The sequence below is a fragment of the Chenopodium album genome, chromosome 11 (genome assembly GCF_948465745.1).
Source record: "Chenopodium album chromosome 11, dcCheAlbu1.1, whole genome shotgun sequence".
NCBI lineage: Eukaryota > Viridiplantae > Streptophyta > Magnoliopsida > Caryophyllales > Amaranthaceae > Chenopodium > Chenopodium album.
Window position 1 is genome coordinate 34,160,840 of NC_137844.1, and position 7,556 is coordinate 34,168,395.

Consider the following 7,556-nt stretch of genomic DNA (forward strand, 5'->3'; position numbering starts at 1 on the left):
GGAAAGGTCTTTTCAAGCCCAATCCAAATACACCGTTATTGGACCCTTATCGTGAACCAAACTAAACTGGACTGGATGTTTTCATAAATAGAGTGAAAGAAAAAACATTTTTGAAAACAGAAAGAGAAATATTTAAATAAAAACATCCACATCACTAAACCTTTCACACTTTCGCTTTGTTCGATAATCAAATGACATGAGAGGTATTCATCACTGGGTTTGGTTTTGGGGAGACACATTTAGGTGTCTACAGTATCTATCAATGAAAGCGTTTACTATTCTATCCCAAGTAGAGATATTTTCTTTGTCAAGGGAAAAGAACCATTGTTGGCAAACGGTTTCAAGAGATAAAGAGAACAAAGAGTGAAAGACTTTCCTATCAATCCCCTTAATGTTCATTATGGTTTCGAAAGCTCTTAAGTGGAAATAAGGATTGTCAGTAGGTTTGAACCTACGGATGTCATTGGTATTGAACTTCTGCGGAAGAAGCTCCTTGTCCACTGAGACCCCTTGTGAGCTAATGCCCTAGAACTTGTAGTCATTGGAGAGCTTGTTCAAGCTTTCCTCCATTCGTTGCATCTGTTGCTATTTCGCAGGGTCATTGACTTGAAGAGGCATAGCCTTCATCATTTCAGTTTTATTGGCCAAGTTCTGCCTAAGTTCATTGACTTCTTCTTGAGTTGTCCACTAGTGGAAAAAACGCTATTAGCAATTGGCAAAAAGTGGCCTTTAGCAACTGGCGCGTGGGGCTGCTATTGCGGGGGCTACTAATGAGAATATTATTTGCAACTGGCACTTGTTCGTTGCTAATAGTCATTATTCATAACTAGTGTATGAAATGACCCGTTGCAAATACTCATTTAAAAACGAATTATTCACAACTTGCTTTGTTTTAACCCCCGTTGCTAATACTTATTATTTGCAACTGGCAATAAGCTAGGCCAGTTGCAAATACTTTTTATTAAATGTAAAAATGTTTTATTCGCAACTGGCCTAGTCCTTTGTCCGCTGCTAATAATGATTATTTGCAGCTGGCATTTAACTAGGCCAGTTGCAAAATGTCTTTTTTTAAAATAAAAAAAAATGCAATTTTAACTACATGTATCTACGAAATATATTAGAAGTTACTATTAACAACAAAAAAATTAATTTTATAGTATAAATTAATAACAAATTGTTTGAAAAATTACAAGGTTATATATACTAAAGACGAATATAGAAAGCTATCACATAAAGCCGATGTATCTCATCTAGCATTTTTTTAGTAAAATGACCTTTAATTGTTTCTTCAGGAGTCTCTTCACTAGCTTCTTGCTCTAGAGTCTCACTAATCTCAACTGTTGGAGCCAAGGGTGCTTCACTACTCTCTTCTACAACAGCAGGTGCTCTCTTCAGCAAAAGCCCATACACTTATGGCAAGAGTTGAGCAGAAAATAATGAAGTAGCAGAACAGCAGCGCAGAAGCAGAATGGCAGCACAGAAACAGCAGCAAAGAGAAATAAAACGTGTAGTGGGCGTAATCGAAATCCATAGCTAAACTGCCAAAATGAATCAAAATAAAACTGACTGAGATGTAAATAATGACGTCCATAAAAATTAACCAATTTAATTTTTCAAATTGAACAACCCTAGTAATTGATTTAAAACATTAAAGCCCATACACTTATGGCAAGAGTTGAGCAGAACAACAGGTTCAGCTTCGTGACAAAGGAGGAAATAAACCAGAACAATAGGTTCAGCTTCATGATAAATAAGGGCCTTCACAATCCAAAGCATATAACTCTTTATATTGGAGTATAAAGCAAAGCACATGAACAAGTAATAAAAATTGATAATGCCGCTGTCAATTACCAGAATACAGAAGCACAATGTTTGTAACAACTTTTTACCAACTAAGTAGATTTATGTAGTTTTTGATAACAAAGTAGATTTATGTACCAACAAACATGTAGCTTTTGCAATAGAAGCACAATGTTCACCAACTCTACTTTAATTCAGATAAAAAATAAGCATTGAATATCTTTAATTGATCATACATCCATCATACCAGTTAAAAATAAACTCAATAAACAATATCCAACCAACTATATCTCACTAGTTATGCAATATTATGGAAATCATCAACATACATCCAATTGCATACAACACAAACAAAACCATGAACTTTCAATTTATCAAGTAACCTACAGTAAGTACATGGAAATTTTAAAACAAAATGCGACTTGTAGATCGTTAATGTGTACCTTTCATGTCAGAGTTGAAGTTATATGAGTTCTGCTCTTTAACTTCTAGCCTTTTCATACAGACCAGTACATAAAGTTCTAAGACGGAGCAATCTGTGAAAACAAATCGATACATGTCAGAGAAGTCAATAATAATTTTAGGAAGGGAAAGGGATTAAGGGTGTGAGAGCTTTGAATGTAGCATTGGCCTAATAAACATTAGTTCAAAAGACAATTGTACAAGATTACTTCCTAACTGAATCCCAAACAGATGAATCAAGAAAATGCGATACCAAACTATTTTCAAAGCTTCCCAAAATCAAATTGGGCTTGAAATTGCAAAATCAGGCTGAATTCTTCCTTGACAATTGACAAACACTTCATAAAATTTTAGTTTCACTAACAAGTTAATATGCCAATAGAGCAACCGAGGAACAGACCATGCATTTACCAGCTTTTATGCAATCCCAATCAGGACTCAGGAGCATATGATGCGAAATCCTTAAACTTTTGTTCAGTCTATCTTGACTCTTGACAATGTCAATCCGGCAAGTTAAGGTAAATCCATCTACACAGCACAACTTAGAGACACAAAAACGCAACAAACCAAACTCTAGCTTCGTGAATAAATTGCAACTCACAAACAACACACTTGAATCAAAACAAGAGAAATGCAGCATCAAAAAAAAAAAAAAAAAAAAAATTGATATGCAATAGAGCCACAAAAATTAGGTCAGCAGGAAATCAGTAATGGAAGTATGAAACTCATCTAAGCAAAACCAAATACATTCTCCATAGTTGACATGATAACATGCAGCACATTGGACTAATTCCTTGTTTGGCTGTGAAAGAAAGATGTGAAATAGTAGATAAGAAAATAAGAGAAAGAAAATACAGAGTACTGATTTAGATCTCTTTTATCAGCAGATGAAGGGGAAACTGGTGTCTCATCCAAATTATAGGACTATAGAGCATTTCCTCCAATATAGGTTGTACCTGCAAAAACAAGCACCAGAAAGTTGTCTGAGAATTAATGCAACAACTTCAAAAAGGTTATATCTCAAAATGCAAAAAAAAAAAAAAAAAAAAAAGGTGTGAATTGGAAAATTATGTAATATCATAAAAATATGTGAAAAAAAGACAATATTGACAGCTAAGGAGCTGTTTGGCCTAGTTTCTGAAACTGTTTCTCAATCTAAGAAACAGAAATTGGGCCAAACAAGGGAAATCTAAGAAATAGAAACACTTTTATAAGAAGCCCAAAATAGCTTCTAGGATGGGTAGAATGCGAAGCACCAAATTGGAGCTTCTCTTAGCTGTTTCTCGGGGAGCCATTTCCCTCATTTAATGAAATTTTCATTTGGACAAAAACACCCCCAATATTTTACAAAAAGACTTCCAAAGCATTTCCACTTTGGCGCAAATTGACTTGATTTAATAAAAGCCCGACCACATTCTTTCAAAAAAAAAAAAAAAAAAAAAAATTACACTTACGAACTGTTCAAAATTTTAAATTGAATTTTTATAAACAATAATGTATAAGAAACTAATTGTATATCCCTCAATTAAAAAATAAACAACTAGCTTACTTTGTTTCAAAATTATAAAAAAAACGACTACAGGCCAAATAGGGAAAAATAGTTTCTATTTCTAAGAATCACTTCTAAATTTATTAGGCCAAACAATTCTGTTTCTAACAAGTGTTTCTCTAGAAATAGTTTCTGGAAAACTACTTCTAAGAAACAGAAGTTGTTTTCCAAAAGCTTGGCCAAACATACCCTAAGTATTAGATTTCTTTTCACATATGTTTCTTAATTCATCAAGAAACAATGGAAAAGGCTATATAAGATGATAGGTGTATGGTCAGAATCAGCATGTCTAGTATTGGTGACATGCAATTATTAACAAGGGAAAGTATTACAGCTTGAGTGAGAATCTAAGAACCAAGGATAACAATATTTTATGGCTCAAAAACACTCAGCCCTCATAGCTTTTGAAATGCAGGGGTCTACTTGGCTTCCTTTGGCCTTACATTGAAGTTCTTCTAAATGAATGCTTTTATTTTATTTTTATTGTACTAATATTACCACTCACACATACCAAACTCAAAAATACATAACCAAACTCAAAAAGCCTCTCATATTCTAATAAATTAATTATAATGCTTCGGCACAACTAAAACGCATCCCATGAAAGTATGAAACTATACCATATTGTCATGTTAATTTCTCAAACCTTACCTCTTTTTTTTTTCAAAAATGAAACTCAATGTAATACTTTGTATAGTATATACAATGGCATCCGTTAGTGCTACTAGTGGACTAGTACCCAAAAGAGAAATTATATGTTTTGTGAAATCTGCCTTTTACGATTATGATCATCACATAGATGAAAAGGCCAATAACAAGATAAACCAACATCATGATATAAAAATGGAACCCATTAGTGTTACTGCACTGGTACCCAAAAAAGAGAACCTGTAAGTTTCTAAGAAACTATATGGCGCTGTTTTTATCACTAGTAGCCTAGTGCCCCACCCATTATCATATAAATTTTTTCTAAGAGAGGAAGAATCACATTTGATAAGTTAATAAGAAGCAGATACAAAAGCTAGAATTAATCACTTCTAATTAATGTAACTACACATCCCCATCTATTAGTGCTTTGAACCTATAGCTTTAAAGCAATAATAATTTAACATACAAACTAAATTAAGGAATAATCAAATCTTATAACACTAAATTAAATCAGATTCAATTATAATCAAAACCACAACATGTCAACAGTCCATCTGATCAGCAATGAAATTACAATAAAAAAAAATTAAAGAAAAAATCCAATCAAATCAGATTCAATTACAGTAACCTATGAGTTATCCAAGCATTGATTCTTTTGATGAGTAAAGAAGCGTAAATTAAAATCAGAACAGCAAAAATCAAAGTCAGAGCAAAATTATAAATGTAAAATGCAAAAAATTAACAATTTACCGAATTACAGTAAATAAAAACATTAATAATTAAAAAAAAAAAATTAAAAAATGTCGAATACCTTAAAATTTTGAGGAGCAGCACCTCATCCTATATCAAACTCCAGGTAAATACTTAAGAGTTCCATAGTTTCCATTATAAGAGCTTCTATTTCGATGTAAGAGAAAGATGATTCTTTGAGCGACAAAGGATTGTAAAGGGGCACCGCCATTTTTGAGCAGATGAAGCCACCTTAAGGCTCATACACGAAGGATTGTCTTCGTTAACTCCGCCTTCCCCCTCGCTGAAACACTAAATAGCCAAATCAATGGAATAAAACTTGATGAGGAGAGGGAGTGAATACTACTTCGATGAGGAGATCAGAGGGTGACGTTTTGAGGATAGATTAATTAGAGTTTGATGAGGAGAGAGAGTGAGCTTCATATCCATAGAGGGAGGCGGACAAAACGAAGGAGGGTTTGAAGTTTGAGAACTACTCCTTTTAACTTTTAACAAAATATATATATATATGGAAAATTTGTTGAAAACCATCTTATAAAAACCAAATTTTGTTAAAAATCATCTTATAAATTTTTTATTGTCTAAGCACATCTGTTTTAAAATTTTTTTTGTTGAATCCCACCACTTTTCGGATTTCGACTATTGATTGACATTTCCGGCGTTGATTAGCATGTGCACCTCACGTGACCCACTTAATCTCACTTTTTATTATTTTCCCCCCCTCTCCCTTCATTCATTTCCTCTTCGTCACTTACATATTCCGTATAATTGTATAAAAGGCTATAAAAACCAAATTATGATGAAAAGGAGTGACGAAGAGGGGAATGAATGGAGGGAAAAGGGGGAAAAATAAAAGAAAAGTGGAGTTAAGTGAGTCACGTGAGATGCACATGTTAGTCAATGCCGAAAATGTAAGTAATTAGCCGAAACTCGGGGAAATGATGGGACTTAACAAAAAAAAAATTTAAACAGGTGTGCCTTGACAAAATAATTTTTAAAACAGGTGTGTTTTGACAAAAAAAAATAAAAAATAAAAAATAAAAAAAATTATAAGATGATTTTCAACAAAATTTTGTTTTTATAAGATGGTTTTCAAAAAAAATTTCATATATATATATATATATATATATATATATATGTAGTTGTTTTTAGCAGCTGGCACTTTAAGGCCAGCTATAATTATTTCGGTCAATTTTTTGTTGATCAATTATTTGTAGTGGGCATTAATAAGTCGGTTACTAATAAAATTTCTACTTTTTACTTTACATTTATTAGTAGCGTGCATTTTATGCCAGCTGCGAATGCCACGGTATTTGCAACGTTCATATATATGTCAGTTGCTAATGATATAGTATTTGTAACTTACAATATTTTAGCCAGTTGCAATTAGTGTTTTATTAACTAACGTATATAACGCCAGTTGCTAATAGGGGGCTACTAATAGCAATTTTTCCACTAGTGGCCATTATCCTCTTAGCTTTTCTCTTTTGACGAATCGATTTATCAAAAAGTAAGATTTGAACAAAAGCGTTGTCCTTGATTAGCCGCCCTTCTCTTCTTGACCAAGCGCTGTAAATTAAACCATTTATTTTAATGATTTGACTCAAATTGACTTTGATTTTATTGGTTTTTTTAAAAGGCAAAAATATGGTGTATATTTTTGGGAATCGGTGTATAGGGTTCAAATGGGAATTAAGTATAGGGTTTAAACAAGTATGGTTTAATTGGAGGATTAACATCCGACTTTCCCCCCTAAAAAAATGATGGAAAACACTCGCACATAAGACTCTCATACTTTGACACTTGTGTAAGACCATGGACTATGTGCTTAGACTCAATTAAGGACTAAATATAGCTTCTGCCGTTTAATTAATTAGACTCAACGTGAGGACTCGAGCAAAAAACTGGACTGTCGCCGAAGCAACAGAACTGTCGACATACGCTAGGACCAACGCGATGCGATAGTGTTGTCGCATAACGCTGGACACTAGTGTGTCGCGCCACAGGCCAAACTCATGCGCCATTACTGGAGCAGTAGTCTGGGCCTGTTTCCAGTGTTTTACTCTAAAAAGACAAGCCTATAGTCGTACTAAGTCAGGTTTGATCGATTTATAGACTCATATTAATGAATTAATTAATTAAGCAAAGTCCTTTAGTCATCAATTAGTTCATTTAGACTCATTCACAAGTCAAACAAACGGTTAGTGTAAACACACATAGGTTATACACAGCAAAGAATGCACAAGTAGTCAAGGAAGCACAATATGATGCAATGAGTTTGCAACCTAACCATGGCTCTACTTCTCTAAATTTCAAGGATAAGGGTTAGTCAAAAAGGGTCCATGGT

The 7,556-nt window shown here is 33.5% G+C and overlaps 1 long non-coding RNA gene across 1 annotated transcript; it reads right to left on the reverse strand.

Moving 5' to 3' along the window:
- Nucleotides 1-1,130: 1,130 nt before the first annotated feature.
- On the reverse strand, nucleotides 1,131-5,667 carry LOC145568799 (uncharacterized). Its single transcript, XR_014095962.1, has 3 exons — nucleotides 5,271-5,667; nucleotides 2,244-3,218; nucleotides 1,131-1,538 (listed from the first exon to the last, which is right to left on the reverse strand). It is a non-coding gene; the product is annotated as an uncharacterized LOC145568799 (long non-coding RNA).
- Nucleotides 5,668-7,556: the final 1,889 nt, after the last annotated feature.